Raw genomic sequence first — 18,685 nt, 5'->3', positions numbered from 1 at the left:
TCTCAGGCACTGCTGTACTCATTTTAAAAATAGTCTCCAAAGTCTGATGTGCTAGAAACAAGCATTTTGGCACTTCAGCTGCTAACCCCACTGACTTCCCACGAGAGCAGATGCTCAAAAGAGGAAAAAAAGAAAGCAAAAAAAAAAGGGGGGGGGTATCAGTTGAATTCAGCTAAAAATAAACCATAGCAGACAGTTAGGGTTTTGCAAGCTGATGGACAGCTCTGTTGTGTCACGCTGCCTCGCCACATAGCGCATGCACAGACATGGTGTAATGACCTGGAGTGGACAACTGGTTTCAGTTTACTTTGAATCCATTTAAGGAACAATCAGAAGATCAACAACGCTGGGGGGTGGGGGGAAGGGGAGTGTTTCTCACAAGTACTACTGCCACGGTTTAAAAATTAAATCAGGTGAGGAAAAAAAAGAAATTAGAAAAGCCAGACACCCTGCATCAGGACATGGGGAAAATGGGACAGGAGGGTACAGAACTGTCCGGTTTCAAAGAGATGCTGCAGATCCTCCTTTAGCACAGGCAGGCTGCTTTGCATTTTGGTTTTTAAATGTATTTTTTGCCCACTGTGTCCGTTCCCCTCCCCTTTTGGTCTTCCCACACATTAAAGCAAGAGAAGCCATTTCCTCCCTTCCAGAATTTGTTTGTTGCTATGGCACGGTTGAGCTAGCTGCAGGAGAGAACAGGGAACTCCATCGATAACCCACATTGATCGCATTGGGGAGTGTTAGGAAGTGGCTTTTGGTCTTGCCTGTACCAATGCGGTGTCGCTAGCCCCAAGTGTCCAAAAGCTTGAGAGTCAGGCCCCACCAAAAAATCATGGAATTTACACCATGAGGGCTAGAAACAATTAAAAATAAATAAATAAATCTGAGATTTGCACATAGTCTCGGAGCTGAAGTTCTAAGAGAAACAGCCAATACCACAAGACTCACAATTTAAGAACAAACACACACACACCCTCACACCAAACAAGGGAGTGTGGTGTTTTTCCTGTGTCTGTTGTCATCATTGGCACCAGTCCAGAATACTACCATCCTGATGGTGTCAGAATTCTACCCACCCATGCACCAGCTACACGAGGCAGTGGGGAAGTAGCCCTGGGATCCCCCAAAAAATACAATTAGAACAATTAAAGAATATTTGTATTGCCGTGGTGCCTCAGAGGCAGTCATGGACCAGAAACCATGGAACAATCGGAAATGCAGAAGGAAAGACGGTCCCAGGCCACTGGGCCTACTTTAATTGTAACCCCACCTTCTTGAATGGATATGATCCCCATTTCACAGATACAGAAATTGAGGCCCAGAGAGAAGTGACTTCCCTAGGATCACACAGCAAATGAATGCAGTTTAGTGACTAGGGCAGGGCTCTAAGAGTCACTGCCATTCACTTTCATTCCAAGTTCTCAAGGATACACGGACCATCAGTTTATTCATGACACACACACAATTACAAAAGGTTGGAAAGTATCCTTTTGAATTCTGAAGCTTTGTTGCTGTTGAAGATACAAAGGGGGGGGAATCTGCCAGAACATATTCTAAACAAGCTGCTTACAACATTAGCTTGTAGTTAAAATAATCTGAGTTCCGGGGAAAAGTGCACCTACTCAGCTTTTGGTGAAAGAAAAATCGCTGCAGGCTGTAACAGCAGCCAAACCACAGACATTAGGAATATGAAACAAGGATACTGGTGTAACCTTAAATATAAACTATTTCTACTAGATCACAGCAACTTTTTAAATAGCACCTTTTGTCCCCCAGGGCCCCAAGCCACTTTACAAACTAAAATACAGAACATATCATGACATCCATCAGTGTAGGGCAGCCACCTCTGGAGCAGATGGAAGCAGCTGTTCTAACTGCACCCAGCAACTGGAAGCTACAGTCGAGGACAGGAAAAGAAGGAAAACACCATGGTAATTTGAATTCCTAGAGCCTCCAGGTCAGTAAATTATTTATATTACAGTAATAACCAAGGGCCTTAATTGGGAATCAGGGCCCCGTTTTGCTAGGCAGAGCCAAAATAAGCAAACAAATCTTAAAGAGAATGTGCCTGTCAATAAATTCCATTTAATATTTCCCACCAGCTGCCCTGATTAGAAGTTTGTGGCCTCATTAACAGGACGGACTAATATTAGCCACGAAGCGGCACAGTAACAACTCTGCAATCCTGACACACAATCGCTTTCCGGTGTCAGACCTCTGCCTCTCAAGACGCAACCTCCAGCAAAGGTTTTGAGTTTGCAGAGGACAAGTCGAGATCCAGGACAGGGCTGAGATGCTGTGGGAGGGTGACTGTAAAGCTGGGAAGCAAAAGATTTTGCAGTTGCGGGGTGGGACACGTGTGGAACGCGAGTCTTGCTTATTCCATGCTCGGCCCCAGACAGTGCGACTTGTTCTTCAGTTTCGTGAACACTAAATTCCCACATTTCTTTTTGAATTGTGATATTGACCCCATTGTTTTACTAAGGTGGATCTTAGTGAGGCAAACTGACAGGCAATGCAGGCTAGCACTGGAGATACCAGAGACTGCAGAAACCTGCCTTCTGTTCCCAGATCTGCCACAGACCTGCTGCTGCCTGACCTCAGACAAGTCTCAGCTTCCCCTCCAATACCGTCTTGTCCATTTACACACAGCTCCTAGCACAGTAGGTCTCTCGGTACTATTGTAATAACGATCAAACAGTAATAAGTCATTTAGATTCTAACAAGCACAGAATTTGTTATTTTTTGGGGCAGACACCTGGCCTAAATGGAGATTATGGGGAAGGGGGAAAAAGTTGTTACGTGACAGGTTAAATACGCTCTCTTACCACCCCCATTTTCATGCAAGTCAAGCTGTCCCAAGCTTTTCTATTTTGGAGGGTGGGTGGAAATCAAACTTCAGTCACTCGGCTTGAAAAAAACACATGCAACAATTGACACAACTGGAAATGGCGTGGAGGCAGGACAAACACACACACACAAGCAATCGGAGAAGGGGGTTACATTTAAAAAGCCAGAAGTAACAAAGGTTAAGTTCAGACGTGGCAAGAAACAAGGCAAACAAAAAGACACTAAGAGTTTTGTATATCAAAAAGAAAAAAAAGAAAAAGAAAAAATCTAAAGGCAATTCCAAGGGCTTCCTTAGAGAATTTCTAGCAGCAGCATTCATATCCACCCCTCCCTCCCCAAATATGGATTTTATTTGCAAGTCAGCCCTGTAGAATCAATAGACCCTGATCCCCAACCATGTAAGCAACCGGGGGGAGGGGGGAAAATCACACAATCGACATGGTTTTACTGGGTTCTTTCTTTAACCTGCTACGTGAAGAGGGTTCCTCTAAAAATCTCATACACGGCGGGGGGGGGGGGGGGGGGGATCAGCCCCAGCAAAACTTAGGATTTGAATGGGGAATCGCCGGTGAGTGCCTGGAACTATCCAGGGCTTTTCTAGCTGGGGGGCGGGTTTGGGGTTTGAAATGCTTTGCCCTGCACGGGAAGGTCAGTGTCCAACTCTTGCTGGTGCGAGAAAAAAAAAATGGAGCCTTTTGCAAAGCCAGAGACAAGCCCTTTAAAAATAAAACAGGCGGAGAGTTCGCATTTAACCCTCCCGGGGCGCGTGGCCCCTCTCCCCCGGGGAAAGGCTGCACGGCCTTTCACTGCACCACACCAGAGTCTTTGCTTTCCCCCCCACGGGTGGGGGAGAAGGCCCTTTCCTCCCCCCCCCCCGCAAAAAGGGGGTCCGATCTCTTATTTGCCAAGAGGATTTCCTCCCAGAAGCACAAAAAGGGATCTTTGCATTCCAGCCCCAACCAGCTACGTTTCTTTGGAAGTTGTACAGAATTTAAAGGGGGCGCAAAAAAAGGGGGGGGGCGCGTTGTCGGGTGATCGTGCTAATAAAGCCCCGACACTGGGGAAGTCGATAAAAGTGGCATCCAGCGCTCAGCTGTAGGAAATCCCCCTCCCCCCATTCATGCGGCAACTTTGTTTAGAGGGGACCCCCACTCCGCCCCCCCTTTTTTAAAAATTTTTTTTTCCCTAATGCAAAAATAAAAGCCCCTCGCAAACCTGCGCCTCCTCCCAGCGACTTAGATTTCAGCCAGCGGGGTGGCCTATGGCTTTGAACCCACTTTAAAGGGGAGAAGGAGGAGAAGGAAAGAGCTTCGCTCACCCAAGGCAGCCGCTCCGCTGGGGAGCTCCATGGCAGCGCGAGCGTCCCCGGGCAGCTGGCCCACCTTGCTGCCCAGGCACCTGGCCGATCCTGGTTTCTTTTTCTTTTTTCGGTATCTCTCTTTTAATTGGGTTTGTTTTAATGCACCCCTATCTGGCCTGATTGGTAAATTTCTCATTTCAGGCAATGCAAGCCCTGGCCCCTTCCCCTCCCCCTTCTGCCTAAGGCGTGCTCATGGCTGGATAGACAAATCATTGGGTGACAAATAGCAATCAGATGCAAATTCCTAACCTCTGAATCAGAGACCTGCCATAGGAGTGGGCTGCCCAGCTAGGGACCATCTCCCATTTCCCCAGCGGCTCCCGAAAACGCGCAGAGGGTAGGGGCTGCCCAGATTATTCAGTGATGATTGGAGATTCAAAATCCCAGAAGCTGTTTTTGAGCCTCGTGGCCACCCCATTACCTGTTGTTGTTTTTGGTTTTTTTTGTACTTATTATCTTTGCAGGCACGATCCTTGTTCTAAGTGGCTGGTGTAATTTTGGTGTAAACTGTTGATCTGTAGTTTTTTTTTAATTACCTATTTGCAAAATTTAAAATTGAGGGCTCCATCCTGCAACCACACACTCAAGCCCTTTTAAAAGCTGATGGGGAGGAGGGGCTGTGTCCATGAATATTAGTTGCTTGCCTAAAACGTTTGCAGAATTAGGATTTTAAAGCTCTGAAAGGGGTTCAAACCCACGCAGGTCTGTGCCTCAGTTCCCCCATCTGGAAAATGGGGTGGGAAAGATACAAAGGGCTTTGAGATCTGCAGCTGAGAGTCTGCTTTTTGAGTTGTTTTGTTATAATTTGAAGTTTCCCATAAAGATTATACCCCCAAAGCATCAGAAATCATCCCCTAGACTCCTAACTCTGCATTTGTTTAGAAGATAAATACCGGTTTCTATTCTCTGCCCATGGGGTTGGATGTGCTGTCCATGGGCACAAACGTATATATAGACGTGGCTCCTTTAAATTTAAAAAAAAGAAAAGAAAAAAAAGCTGAAGCGTAACTGCCTTTAGGTTGGTGGTGTTGCACATTAGGAAGCGTCTCAAAAGAGCCCGGAAGGTAGAATTTAAAGGGGCACTCTCCTTTTGACTTTTTTGGGGGTTTTTTTGCAAACACTCAAAGCACGTGTGTAATAACTTTACTCGCAGGAGAAGTTCCATTTACTGCAACTGGGGCTACTCCCATTACCCACCTGTGCTTAAATCTTTGCAGAATCAGCCCCTAACTCTTTTTTAAATTTTATTTAATTTTATTTTAATCTAGCTCTGGACTGATCGTTCTCTAAATAGTATGTGTCCTGGATTTTATTTTATTTTTTACTTTCCTTGAAATTTTCAGCTCCCTTGAAGATATTCAGAGGGATATTTCAGTCAGGGAAAAACTGAATAAATCTTAACATTTACAGGAGGTCAGACCAAAGGATCATAAAATGTTTCCCTTGATCTCCTGTACAACGCAGGCCAGATGACTTTCCGCGCGAGTCCTGCATCAAGCCTGTAATTTCTGCTTGAGCTACAGCCTCTCTTTGATTTGGTCTTTGAGCCTGCAAACAGGAGTAAAGACTACTCTGGGAAGTCAAATCAGCAGCTGTGGCTAGAAGACACACAGGGAGCAGTGGGGAGGGTATAAAAAGGTGTCATTTTTATAAGAAAATTACAATACACAGCACAAAAAGAAAAGGAGGACTTGTGGCACCTTAGAGACTAACAAATTTATTTGCGCATAAGCTTTTGTGAGCTACAGCTCACTTCATCTGTAGCTCAGGAAAGCTTATGCGCAAATAAATTTGTTAGTCTCTAAAGGTGCCACGAGTCCTCCTTTTCTTTTTGCGAATACAGACTAACACGGCTGCTACTCTGAAACCTATAAATACACAGCATGTTTCCTTTATGGATCTCAAAACACTTTACAAAGGTCGGTCTCGCTGTCTTCATTTCACAGGGAGGGAAACTGAGGCACAGAACGTTTACAGCCAAAAGCTCACAGGTGTGCCCACTGATTTGGGGTGTCTAACTTCAGACATAACAGACTATCATGAATCTGACACTCTGGTACCCCCAGTTTTCAGAAGTGCTCAGAACTCACTAGTCCAGTTGAATTCAGTGCAAATGGAAGGTGCTCAGCACAAGTGAGAATCAGGCACAAAGAGTCTGCCGCGGGGTCACTCAACATTTCTGCCTTGTGTTCACTAGAAAGAGAAATGTGTTTTTAACACATCGGCTGACACATGGTAAAATCCTACTATGGACAAGGCAGCTGTAGTTTTAACACGTGTTAGCTGGTCAGTTACCTTGACCCCTAACACATATTAACCAGCCAGCTCTGGGGTTTCCTGAGAGTTGACAACACTGATTTAAGCATGTTCATTGAAGAGAAACTTTCACAGCAGCACTGTTGCATTTTGTACAGTGCCATGCACATTGCTGGCACTAAACAAATACTAAATCCAATTTATTTCCCAGCTGCAACCTCAATCACTAGAAGATCACAGCGTCCTCAGAGTCTGTATTGTTGTTTGGATTCCCTTGCGGATGTTATCCTTGCAACTATTTAATTTCATGCAGGAAATTGGTGTATTTCAAACAACCAAGTCAATACCAGGGGACTTGAATTTTATTTTTATAAACAAGTTATTTCCTGCTATAAAATTGCAATGCAGCAGTTTAATAGAAGGTCAAGAAGGCTATGAAGATCAACCCAGAAAGGTTCAAATAGATGCTTTTGTTAGGGACACAAGTCTCTGTTAACACAACCCAGTGGTTGCAATTTTAATTATACAAAAAAAATCAAGAAATTCAAAAAGTTAGGGTGTACAGCTGCCTTGATCGGCAAACTGACCTGTATGCTTCACTTGACACTTTTGTGTAAAGTTAAGCACACTTCATTGTCACAGGGCACATACAAATGAGTCAGCCCGGTCTTATGGTTAGCGCTATGGAGTGGGAGTCAGGACTCCTGCGTTCTTCAGGGCATCGGACTGGGACTCAGGAGACCTGCATGCAGTCTGGGTTGTGCTGGTGACCTGCTAGGCAGGTCACTTTCCTGCTCTGTGCCTCAGTTTCCCCATTTAGAAAATCTGACCTGTCAAGTGCTTTGAGATCTAGAGGTGAAGAGTGCTATATGAGAGTTAGGGATTATTGTCTTATATTATGGCTTGTGATGTTAACTGTAGTATGTGCTTGTCTCAGTTACAGCTGCCACGAGAATGCTAGGTCTTTCTCAATCATAACAGTGCATTAAGAATAATTATTTAACCTTGCATTTTGTTTCATTGTTGACAATAAAAACAAACTTACTGGTGCACAGGTAAAGAAAAGTACATTACCTAAACTAGGAAAGAATCCAGCATGTCTTAATAATTAGCACTTAATATGCCCAAAGCTCACTAAAACACCAATCAGTCCTCATAGATACATTGCAACACAGTCAAGTATCTTCCCCCCCCCCAATTTTTACAGATGAGCAAATTAAGGCACACAGAAGGTAAGGCCAAAAGTTCCAGAAGGGGACACTAATTTTAGGCACCCAACCTGAGATGTGGTGGGCCTGATTTTAAGAGGTGCTGGGCACCCAAAAACTCACCTCAAAAATCAGCCCAGGTTGCGTCAAGTTGTGGACCCCAACCTAGGGACCACTTTTGTAAAGTTGGGCCTAAGTGACTCGCCCAAAGCCACAGACGGAAGGAGAAGCTGAGCTAGGAATCGAATTCCTGGCTCCCAGTCCAATGTTCTGACCATACTGCCTCTCCTGCAAACTTTCGTGCCAGGCCCTGCTGCACAGATGATGATGCAGGACACACGATGCACAAAACCAGAGGCCTTGGGGGCCCAGAAGAGAGAGCGAAAGACCTTCTGGTCCCAATTGTAGGGGATTTAAGTTGCATCAGGAGGCTAAAGGGGAGAAACGATGGGTTGGGAGATCCTGCTGATGAAGATCCAGATGCAGCTAATCATCTGCATAGCTGCTGTTCAGGATGACCTGCCCTCCATACGCACTGAAACTGGGAGAGAAAAAAAGCACCCTGGGCATTTGCACTGAAATATCTTAGGTCAGAACTTTATTACGACCTTTCAGAGCTCACCCTGTCATCCCCTTAGCTTCTTGAAAAGGGCATGGTGAGAAGATGGAACATTTCCTGTGATGCAATGGGTTGCTCAGACCCAATGATCCTAGGAACCATCACCTGAGTCCTAAATGTGAGCTGAGAGGCAGCTAACTGCTCTAAGCTGCTCCAAGTTACCAGCTGCATCAGAAGAAGGGGGGAGGATCTTGTTATGCCTTTGTCTAGATCCAATGGCTGAAAGGTGAAGTTGGTCAGATAACATTGGTCCCACAAGTCTGGAATTCTCTCTGCCAGTGGCCAGTATCTACTGCTGTAGAGAGAGACATACGTGCGGTGACCTGGACAATTGTGCAATGCTGGATGTGGGTGGGGCAAATTCCTTCCTGACCCCTGCAGGCAAACTGCTTATGCCCTGAAGCATGACATTTGATGATTACCCTTATCATAGAATGCATCATTATGGGTGTGATTTAGGATCACTATATCACACACCCTTTCCTTCTGGTTACTGCTGTGGTGAGCAACACAAGGATGGAAGGCACAAAACAAAATCCTTATTTTCAAGTAAGGTTAACTTTGTAAGGCAGAAAAATATCACAATTTTGTCTCATTTTGTTGTACTCTCCTGCCTGTCTGTATCCCTCTGTTGTCTCTTGTCTTATAGTTAGATGTAAGCTCCTTGGGGCAGAGCCTAGTGCAACCGAGTCTTGGTCCATAACTAAGGCTCCTAGGCGCTTTGCTAATAAAAATAAATAATAATGATGCAGGGAATGTTATGTAGTGGCTAAAGGAGACAAGGAGGAGTCAGGACTCCTGGGTTCAATTCTCAGATATGGGAGGGAGTATGGTCTAGTAGTTAAAGCTGGGGGTTGGGGGAAGGGATTGGGAATCAGGAGTTCTAGATCCAAATTAATTCCTGGTATACCTATCATGATCTTATTTTCTTGTCTTTGCTACATGACATTGGGCAAGTCAGCTGATCTCTCTGGCCTAGATCCTCCAAGGTATTTAGGCCCCTATCTTTCACATCTGGGCCTCAGCATTTCTGGGGATAACACCCTCTACAAGGGCCTACATGCAAAGGTTAAAGCACTATTCTGCAAATCGCACTGAGCTCCTCAGAAGAAAAGTGCCACAGAAATGCAAATGGCTATTGGCAAACATTTTATTGTCCACCCCCAGCATCTGGATTGGCAGAGCGGTTCAAAGATGACACCCTCGGGCCCAGCTGGGGCAGTTCCCTGGTTCAGTTACTGGCTTTGTCTTCACCAGGAAAAAAGGTGTTTTCCCATGTGTCTGCTACCATGACCAAAACCAGGTGTGTCTTTTCAGCGAGATAGCTCCGATCCCATTAGAGACAAGGCTCCATAGTTTTCACCTTGATATAGTCGGTCCAAGTCAGCCCCAGGTACGCGATGGATCAACCTTGACTATCTACATCGAGGTAGAAACTACCTGGGCCTCGTCTCCACTAGGATTTTACAGAGAGAGAACTAGCTAGACGTAAAATCCCACCTGTTTTTTTGCAGTGAAGACCCAGTATGGACAAGCCAAGAGCAGTTTTAACATGTGTTAACAGTTCAAGATAAACACTAGCTTAGTGTTTAACTGTTAATGCATGTCAATGCTACAACTGCCTTGTCCACACTGGGATTTTACCACGGTAGTTTCCCTGTATCAGCTCCCATGTGGTTTAACCCCCGCCATGCCTTTGTTCCTAACGTAGGTGCACCCTATGTCGGACAGAGCAGACCTTCGCAATGTGGAATGTGACACCCTGGAAACATCTTATCTCCGTGCGGTGGGGTGAGCCTCTCCTCAAGTGCAGCGTTCCTCATGACCCTAGTTCAGAACTCGCATGGAAAAAAAACCCAAAAACAAAATCAAACAAAGGCGTGCTGAGCTGGGGGAGAGGACACAGCAATGTGTTTGAAATTCAGGATCTCTCTGGCTGGGTGATCACTCGGCTTGTCTAGCTGCGGAAGCCGGTGGGACCTGTATTTGGTAGGTGGTTATTGAGATAGGGCCAGATCAGCATTTTAAAAGAACCTGTTTCAATATTACATTATTGTCCTTTATTATTTGTATTGCCGGAGCGCCCAGCAGCCCCGGCATTCACCATCTCCCCATTGTGTTAGGTGCTGTACGGATGCAGAACAAACTGTTTTACTGCAGAGGCCGCAACAGAGATCAGGTCCGCACTGTGTTAGGCGCTGAATAGAGAGGTAATAGGAAGCACTCCCTGCCTGGAGAATGCTTTGGATGGGAAAGTGTCTCGAAATTACTTACTAGTGTCAGGAGGGTTTCTTAATAAAAGATTAATACCACAGTGTAGTCTGATGACTAGGATACTGGATTGGCAGTCAGGAGACTTCTAGTTCCAGCAAAGGCTTCCTTGCTCTGTGCCTCAGTTTCCCCAATTGGGGCTCATGATACTTATCTTGGTAAAGTGCTGTGGGGTCTAGGGATGAAATTTACTCTACATTAGGGTGTTTCCATAGTAACTGTCATATTTGGAAGTGTCTCCTCTAATTTATCAGCTCAGCTACACAACCCTTGTCCCTGCTGGCTGGACAAAACTGTTTGATTCAGAAGCAGGGAGAGCCCTGCTTGCTTTCCTTATGGGAGCAGGCATGCTGAAGTCAACCAACCTGTTTGTCTAGCCCCCGCCCCAAACTGGTTTGGAACTTGAGGTCTTTCCCTCATGCGAAGCACACCGGGCAGCGAGACATCTTGGGTCTGATTCTCCAGGCAGCAAAGTGAGTGCAAACAGCCACTGGGCTGAATGGTGCAGAAGCTAAGTGGGCGTCCACTGCACCAGCCTGTGTGCTGCTGTCAAAGCAATCTCCATTTTTGGATCCTGTTGAGTTAGGCACCTGGAGGCCAAATAGCCACCACTCTTTAAATCAGCCTCTCTTGGCCACTGGCCTGTGTAGGGGAACTGAATCGCACCAGTCCCAGCTGGGCATGCAGGTTAAAGGCCCACAGGGAGCCAGTGTAAGGAAAATAATCACCTGCATTCGAAGGAAGTGGAAAGAAAATGTTTCACTTTGGGGACGCTCCCTAAAGCGGATCAAGGCTTGTAGTAAACAAACCAGAGTGGCTGTAACTATATCCTGCCTGCTAGGCAGGATAGTAGCCCTTAGGGTCTCTGGGGGAGGGTAGAATTACAAGCAAGGCTAGTGAGGGGAGTGGCTACTGGAAAGGGCTTCTGGGCAAATAAAGGAGCAGGAGGAGCCAGGGTTATCAGCTCCCATATTCATTATAATATAGGTTGTGCCCAAAACATATGCCTTGCAGAAGGGGGTTTATAGGGCAAACGTGTCTGATTTCATGTCAGAACCAGCTTCTCCTCCCCACCATGAGATCTGAGCATGGGCAAATAGAAAAATCTGCTCCTGGGTCCTTCCAATCCCACCGGCTAAGGTCGGAAGCATGTTATGAATCTCACAGTGGGGGCATGGCCCCCAAAGGATCCTGGATACAAGAACAGGATTCACCTAGGAGCAGGGGTGGCTGGTCCTTTCCAATAGCCTGCACAGGCCAGCAATGTAGTAAAAGTGTTTGTTTGGATAAGATGCTCCAGAGCACTCAGCGGCTCCCAATTCTGGGTGCTGAGCACTTGGGAAAACCCACCTTTCCAAGGCTTCTGCGCATCTATGAAGGAACCTTTCGAAGGTAAAAGCAAGCTGAATTCACATGGGGACGGACCCGAGCGCACGCGCACACATGCTGGCTGCCCCTTAAAAGGAAGCATCTGCCGGATCTAGGATGAAGCAGTACATGACAAACACCCGGCAGGGCTGGGCTAGGTATACTTAATCCTGCTTCAGCCCCATAGTTCCCTACCCCTAGGGGCCTCTAACCCAGATCTGATCTTCCGTTGCTGCCCGCTCCGGTCTGCAGCCTGAGACTCCCCACATCCCCCTGGTGCACCCCTGTGGAATAGGAGCAGGCACCTTCAACCCTCTGGGAAAAGAGTCTTCAGAACGAGAGTCAGGAGTCCTGGGTTCCGTTCCCAGCCTGACTCACCATGCGACCTGGAGCAACTCATGTCTGCCTCTGTGCCTCAGTTTCCCCCTCTTTAAACCAGAGAATAAATAATGCTTCTTCTGGCTTTATCACATGGTAGCTGAAAAGTACTAGATGGGCTTGGCCCTACAGCTCCCCTTGCCTTTAAATGGGGCACGGTCGGGGTCTGTGATTGCAAGTGAATGCATTATTATTTCAGCAATAGCTTGTCCTCCCTGCGCCTGGCTTTCATTCTGGTGGGGCCATTTCTCCATCTAGTGGCGCGAGAAGCAATGACCACAGAGGCCTGCTGGAGGCAGGTGAGTTGTGCACGTATCTCACAGAACTGGGATGCCATCGGGCCTGAAACACCAGGCACTGGGGAGCTCAGATGCACAGATCTCTATGCAAGGTTCAGGTGCAGCATGAGGCCCAGCAAGGAGGCCAAGCATCTTCCAAGAAATACATTTATAAATTATCTTTTTTTTCTTGCAGAAATTGCACCTTGGAAGAGCAGGCGGAGGTAAAGGGAGCTGGTGGTTTGTGGTCTTGCCAGAGCCAAGGTTTTTCTCCGTCTAAACAGTAATGTTAGAGATTTTTAACCTGCCGAGAACAAGCTTTCCTAATGGCTAGAGCCGGGGGGGGGGGCGCGGAGTGGGGGAGTCCGGACTCCTGGGTTCTTTCCCAGCTCTGAGAGTGGAGTGAGGTTAGAGCAAAGGACTGAGTTAGAACACCTGGGTTCTGTTCCTGGGGGGAGTAGAGTCTAATGGTTAGAGCAGAGGACTGGGAATCGGGATTTCTACTGGAGGCTATGCCCAGCTCTAGTAGGGACGATTGTGCGGTGGTTACAGCACAGGGGACTGGGAGTCACTGGCTGGATACAAACGCTTTGATGCCATGCTGTGCCAAAGCTGTAGGATGACTTAGAAACTCCCTTGTCCCCAGTCATTCTTTCCTCTAAGCGCTCTCCCATCCCAGCACTTGGAAAGCCAATGTAATGTTTGCCCCATTTTCCGTGTCTCTTCACACAAAAGCCAGAGCAGGCACGAACATTTCAGTTCATTTCCCTCCACTGCCTCTTATTCCCTTTCTGCCTGGAACACTCAGAGACCCTCCCTCCAGCCTGAGAACACCACGCGCTGCTTAAAACTGATTGATGCATTGGCAGGGGACGAAGACAGGGCAGGTGAAGTTTCAAATGGCTTTGCCTTGCAGGTTAGATATTCAGAAAGGGAGACCCCCGTCCCCAGGTGCTGTCACAGCTGGGCTCACTTGTTCCATTGTCAAGGGTAGAGTTTACAGGCTTCACTATTGCTAGCAAGGCTGTCTATTCGGTACCATCCAGTTAGACACACATAAAAGCCAACACTAGTCGCCAGCTATTGCGGAGACCCCACAATCCCCCCCTGTGGGATGATCAGCTACTTCACCCAGCAGGATGTACTCCAACATGCACTAGGTTGGTACATTTCAGCATCAGGGGATCAAAGATGAGGTTTATTTTCCCCTATGTCCCCCGCAAGGCTACAAACCGCCCCCCCCAACAATGAACTCTTCCACAACCAGGGCTGGTGGTCTTCCTGTACCAGCTCCCCTTACTCTGCTCTGCTGCTGTTTCTCAACTCCGAGGTTATCAGACCTCCCCCACCCGGGCCCCGGGGCTAACTGGGGAGTTCAGGCTTCATGGCCTAGTTAGTTCTTGGTCTCTCTACATGAGGCTTCTAGCAAGGGGACTAGTTGAGCGCTGCAGTTTCTGGGGACTCAGCTACTGTGGTATAACTGGCTAGGCCTGGGTGTTTCAAAAGAGCAGGAGATCTGAGAGGCTCTGGCAGAGCCAGGGGGAACAGGATGCCCAGCTCTTTCCCCAGACTCCTCCCCACCATCATTCATAGCGGCTGTGTGACCATCCCCACTTATTTCATGCCTTTTTTGCAAGTTTTTTGGACAGTCAGACTTGTTTTGGATGGGTTTTATGGCAAATCACCACCACTAGAGGGCTACCAACACCTGCCATAGCCTGCTACAGTCCAGTGCAGCTGCTGCATACAGGACACTGGCTGCAGGAACTGGACCCCATGGCTCCAAGTCCAAAATCCATTGGGGAGCAGGACCAAAGCTGGGGTCTGCTTGCAAACCAATGGTAACTCCAGCCTTCCAGACACATCATCCCCAGCCCGCGTGCTTCTTACCCTGCTCTTCAGGAGCACGAGCTGAGTTCAGGCTACCTCACCTGTGGGAGCCCTTTGCCTCTCTCAAATTGTTGCTCTGAAGCAGGACAGTTGCAATGGAGGTTTGGCAGGCAGGCTCATTGGTGGGGGTGGTGGCCGGGAGCCCCGGGCCCTTTTAAATTGCCCGGGCAGGCCGCAGGGCCCACTCTGCAGAAGCAGTGGGCGGGGGAAGTCAGTGGCTGCCCCATGCCGCCCCTGCAAGGAAATGCCTCCTCTCCACCGCAGACACCAGCGCCAGGCAGGTACGGATGGGCGGGGCCCTGGCAGAGGGGACTGCTCTGTGCTCCCAAGCTTCAGCTGTTCTGCCCCCTAGGACTGTGCTGGGAGGGGGATCCCTGCTCTGCGCTGGCAATGGGGCCGTTCCCTCCATGCCATGCCCCATTGCCCCTGGCCAGCCCCTTGCACCAGGTACTGACCTCCCCGCACCATGCTCCATTACCCACATGGGGGCCCACAAAAAGTTCATCCGGCCCTGACTCCTAGACGCAAGCAAGGTGATACTTGCTAGGGGGCCCATTGACTGGTCTGCCCTGGGGCCCGGAATTGCTGTCTGCAGGCCTGTCGGTGGGGTCTCAAGTGCGCCAGCTCACACAGGCCACCAAACAGCTATAGCTACAGGGCTGTCAATGCCCTGCTGGCTTCTGGTGCCCGGCCCCAGGAGCAAAACCAATCGGCCTGGACTCCACAGGATTCTGAATCTCTCTTCGCAGCCTATGTCTCGCCAAGGTGCCCTGCTCAATGGGACCATGCACAGGGACTACGTGAACTGCTAGGGGTTTAATAAATACAAAGGCCGGCAGGGCTGTTGGGATCTTCGATGCTGTCCTCCTGCATAACCCGGGCCAGAGAACCTCGACCAGTACTTCCTACATCCAGCCCATTCACTTGGGGTCTAATGAGGGTGTATATTTTATCTCCAACCTTGATTGAAAGATTCCCAGTGACAGAGAATTCACCCCATCCCTTGGCCACCTGCTCCAGCGGCTAATCACCCTCACTGTGACAAACCTGTACCTTGCCAGTCTGAACTCAGCTGACTTCATCTTCCAGCTCCTGTGTCTTACACCAGGGGCTCTCCACCTTTCCAGACGACTGTCCCCGTTTCAGGGCTCTCATTTGTCTTGCCTACCCTTAAGTTTCAACTCACTTAAGAAATACTTGCTTATAAAATCAGACACAAAAGTGTCACAGTACACTAGTACTGAACAATGGCTGACTCATTTCTACTATATAATTATAAAAGGTATCCATTGGAATATAAATATTGTACTTACATTTCAGTGTACAGGATACAGAGCAGTATAACCAAGTCATTGTCTATACAAAATTTTAGTTTGTCCTGACTTCACTGGTGCTTTTTATGTAGCCTGTTGTAAAACTAGGCCAATATCTAGATGAGAGGATGTTCCCCTGGGGGTACGCATACCCCTGGTTGAGAATCACTGTCCTACAAGTAAGTAAGTGAGAGAGGGGGGGGGGGGAAGGGTTCCCAATGCTCCAGGATTGTCCTGGAGTCTCCAAGAATAAAAGATGAATCTTTAACTAAAAAGATGCGAGGAAACCTCCAGGAATTCATCCAACCAAAGACAGCAAAGTGTCAGGAGTTGTGCAAGATTTAGGGACAACGGAGGGCAGAGCAGGACCCTGAGGAGTACCCAAAGGGGAGCATAAAGCTCCTGACCTGTCTCCCCAGCCCACACTCAAAGCCTCTTCAGGCCTATGCCTTAGGGCACAATTGATTTATAAGGCAGCTATTCCCCTGACCTGGCTGTAGGGCCCTTTGCCTCTCTCTTCCACCAGCTATGGGCACTAATTTCCTTCCTGTATCCCCCCCTCCCCCCAACAAAGCCCTTTATAGCAATCACTGGCCCCTTTCCAGCTGGGTCTGATAATCTAACAGGGCTGGCCCCAGCCCCCTGGCCCTTAAAGGGGCAGAGCTCCCCATTACAGGGAGCCACGAACAAAGCCCAGCCCCCAGGGAGCCATGTGGGGTTAGGCCTTTCCCGCCTGGGCCGAAACCCAACCACGCAGAGGGGCTGCATGCACCTGCCCCTGGCAGGGAGGAGAGACGATGCCACGTCCACAGCCACGGGGCGGCCGAAGAGATGATAGGACACCACCGAGCAGCGCCCGTTACTGGGCAACCCAGTACCCACAATTCTTGGTTGCCCACCTGCCCCCAGCAACGCAGGAGGAGTAACTACATGGGCACCAGCCAAAGCCCCAACAAGAGGCCGGTGGTGCCCAGCAAGGATGCTGAGCCCATGGACCGGTCTCAGATGGGCGGAGTGTGGGAGAGTCTCGCGCCTTCCCATCCCGCCCCAGTTCGAGCCCCGCCTTGGAGCAGAGAACGTCTGGGTTTCCGCAGCACCCCGACTGTGGCTCCGCCAGAGATGTGCCGTCAAACCAAGCAGGGGGATTTCAGCTCCCCTCCCCTCCAGCAGAGTTCGGTCACAAGCGAGATGAGTTTTCTGCTCTCGGCGGTCACTAATCAACTCCATGAAAATACCGAGGGGCTAATCCGTTATAAGCACAGGAGGTGCTGGGCTCCGGGAGTCCTGGAACAGATGGAGACAGACTCTGTGTGCGAGGCTAACGAAAGACTTGGTTTTACTCTATTTATAAATAAACGGCAATTTTTTCTCCCCACCCTCACAAGAGTGGGAACCGGAGCAAAGCCACCACAAGCACAAAGCAGTGGGTGGCGTTTTTACGTAGCTGCCTCTGCAAAGAGCCCCGTTTGTACAGGAACTCAGGGAGCTGCGCCCATCCCGACACCTCCTGGCCTCTTTGGGAATCTGATTCATCTCTTTTTGTACCGTGAGTGATGCCTTGAGCTGCAGACCCCACTTCTCCCTCAGGGAGCTGCGGTTAACCGCCTGCTCTCCCTGGCCTTCCGTGGTCACAGGTGTCATGAGCTGGGATAGGCTCAGATTTCCCCCCACCATGATATAAATTCCTCAGACCCAGCAATCGTCTCCCCTGCAGATGGAAAGAGCACAGCATGCTCTTCAGAGGCTGGTGGCAAACAGGAGCTGCTAGCCCCTGTTCAGACATTTCCCCCTTGGCAGGCTCAGCTAGTTCTAGCCAGGATCAATGGGTCACTTAAGCTCAAGGCAGTCTCCCAGTAGCAGGCTCTCTCAGAGCCTTTATAAGGACAGGAACAGCCAGGCTGGATCAGTCCAGGGGGTCTGGTGAGTAGCCCATCTCTGAGAGTGGCCAGTACCAGCTGCTTCAGGGAAAGGTGGAGGAGCTCCCACAGGAAGAACCTGGCCCAGTGGTTAGGACACTAGACGTGCATCCTGGCAAGCTGTGTTTGTGTCTTTGCTCTGCTACTGGCTCCCTGTGTGACCTTAGGCAAGTCACTTAACTTCTCTGTGCCTGAGTTCCCCCTCTGTAAAAAGGGGATAACAGTTCCTATAATTCTCTGCATGACCAGAGGATGGGAGGCTGAGAGTCTGAGGTGGCCAGATGCCGTGGTGATGGGAGCCACATAATTACTTAAGTTAGACCTGACCCCAGGAAAAGTTTATTCCCAAACCCTCCATTAAGTGAGTCCTTAATGATGGTCCCCAGTTTTCAGTGGCCATGGCTGGGAGGATTTGTAGGGAGATGGTTGGGTTTTCATTGACCCTAGATGAGTGCCTCTGGAAACCAGCCCAGTCTAGTGTTTATATGACAGAAGCAATTCCCTGGATCTGAGATATAAACCTTTTCCCCGCAGCCAGGTCTAATTACACAACAAGTCCAAGCTTGAGCTGAGCTACTGGATGGTCTTGCTGGACCCCACTTAGATGGGAGACTGATGAAGTACCATCCAAGGTGCTGCTAGTGATCCAGAAGGTGGCGCTCTCCTCCACTGAGTGAGCTCGGTGCTGTCGGAGGGAGGGTGACATCTTTACTCCTAGGGGAATTCTGCACCACTGCGCATAATTCATGTCCCCCGCCAATTTCTTTGCTTCCCTGAAGAAAAATTACTTTCTGACAGGGAAGCCAAGGGAAGCTGCAAGAGCAGCCACGCACCACTCCCTAGCTGCAGAGGTACATTGTTTCAGGCACCCGGAGCAGCCGGCAGAGAGGTAAATCACTGCAGGGCTGGGGACACCCCTGCCAGTGGCTCCTACCCTGAGCCAGGATCAGCTGCTAATCCTGGCTAGGCTGGAGGCAG

The 18,685-nt window shown here is 48.8% G+C and overlaps 1 protein-coding gene across 1 annotated transcript in view; it reads right to left on the bottom strand.

Annotated features, from left to right (window-relative positions):
- ARID3A (AT-rich interaction domain 3A) overlaps positions 1 to 4,540 on the bottom strand; it is a 91,310-nt gene extending 86,770 nt beyond the window's left edge. Inside the window, exon 1 of the mRNA XM_073323927.1 lies at positions 4,169 to 4,540. The gene's annotated coding sequence lies outside the window, so the exon portion shown is untranslated. The remainder of the gene's footprint in view (positions 1 to 4,168) is intronic.
- Between the last annotated feature and the right edge of the window lie 14,145 nt (positions 4,541 to 18,685).

This window comes from Lepidochelys kempii, chromosome 25 (genome assembly GCF_965140265.1).
Source record: "Lepidochelys kempii isolate rLepKem1 chromosome 25, rLepKem1.hap2, whole genome shotgun sequence".
Classification (NCBI taxonomy): domain Eukaryota; kingdom Metazoa; phylum Chordata; order Testudines; family Cheloniidae; genus Lepidochelys; species Lepidochelys kempii.
Note: the sequence above shows the minus strand (reverse complement) of the source record. Positions and strands in the feature narration are given on the sequence as shown.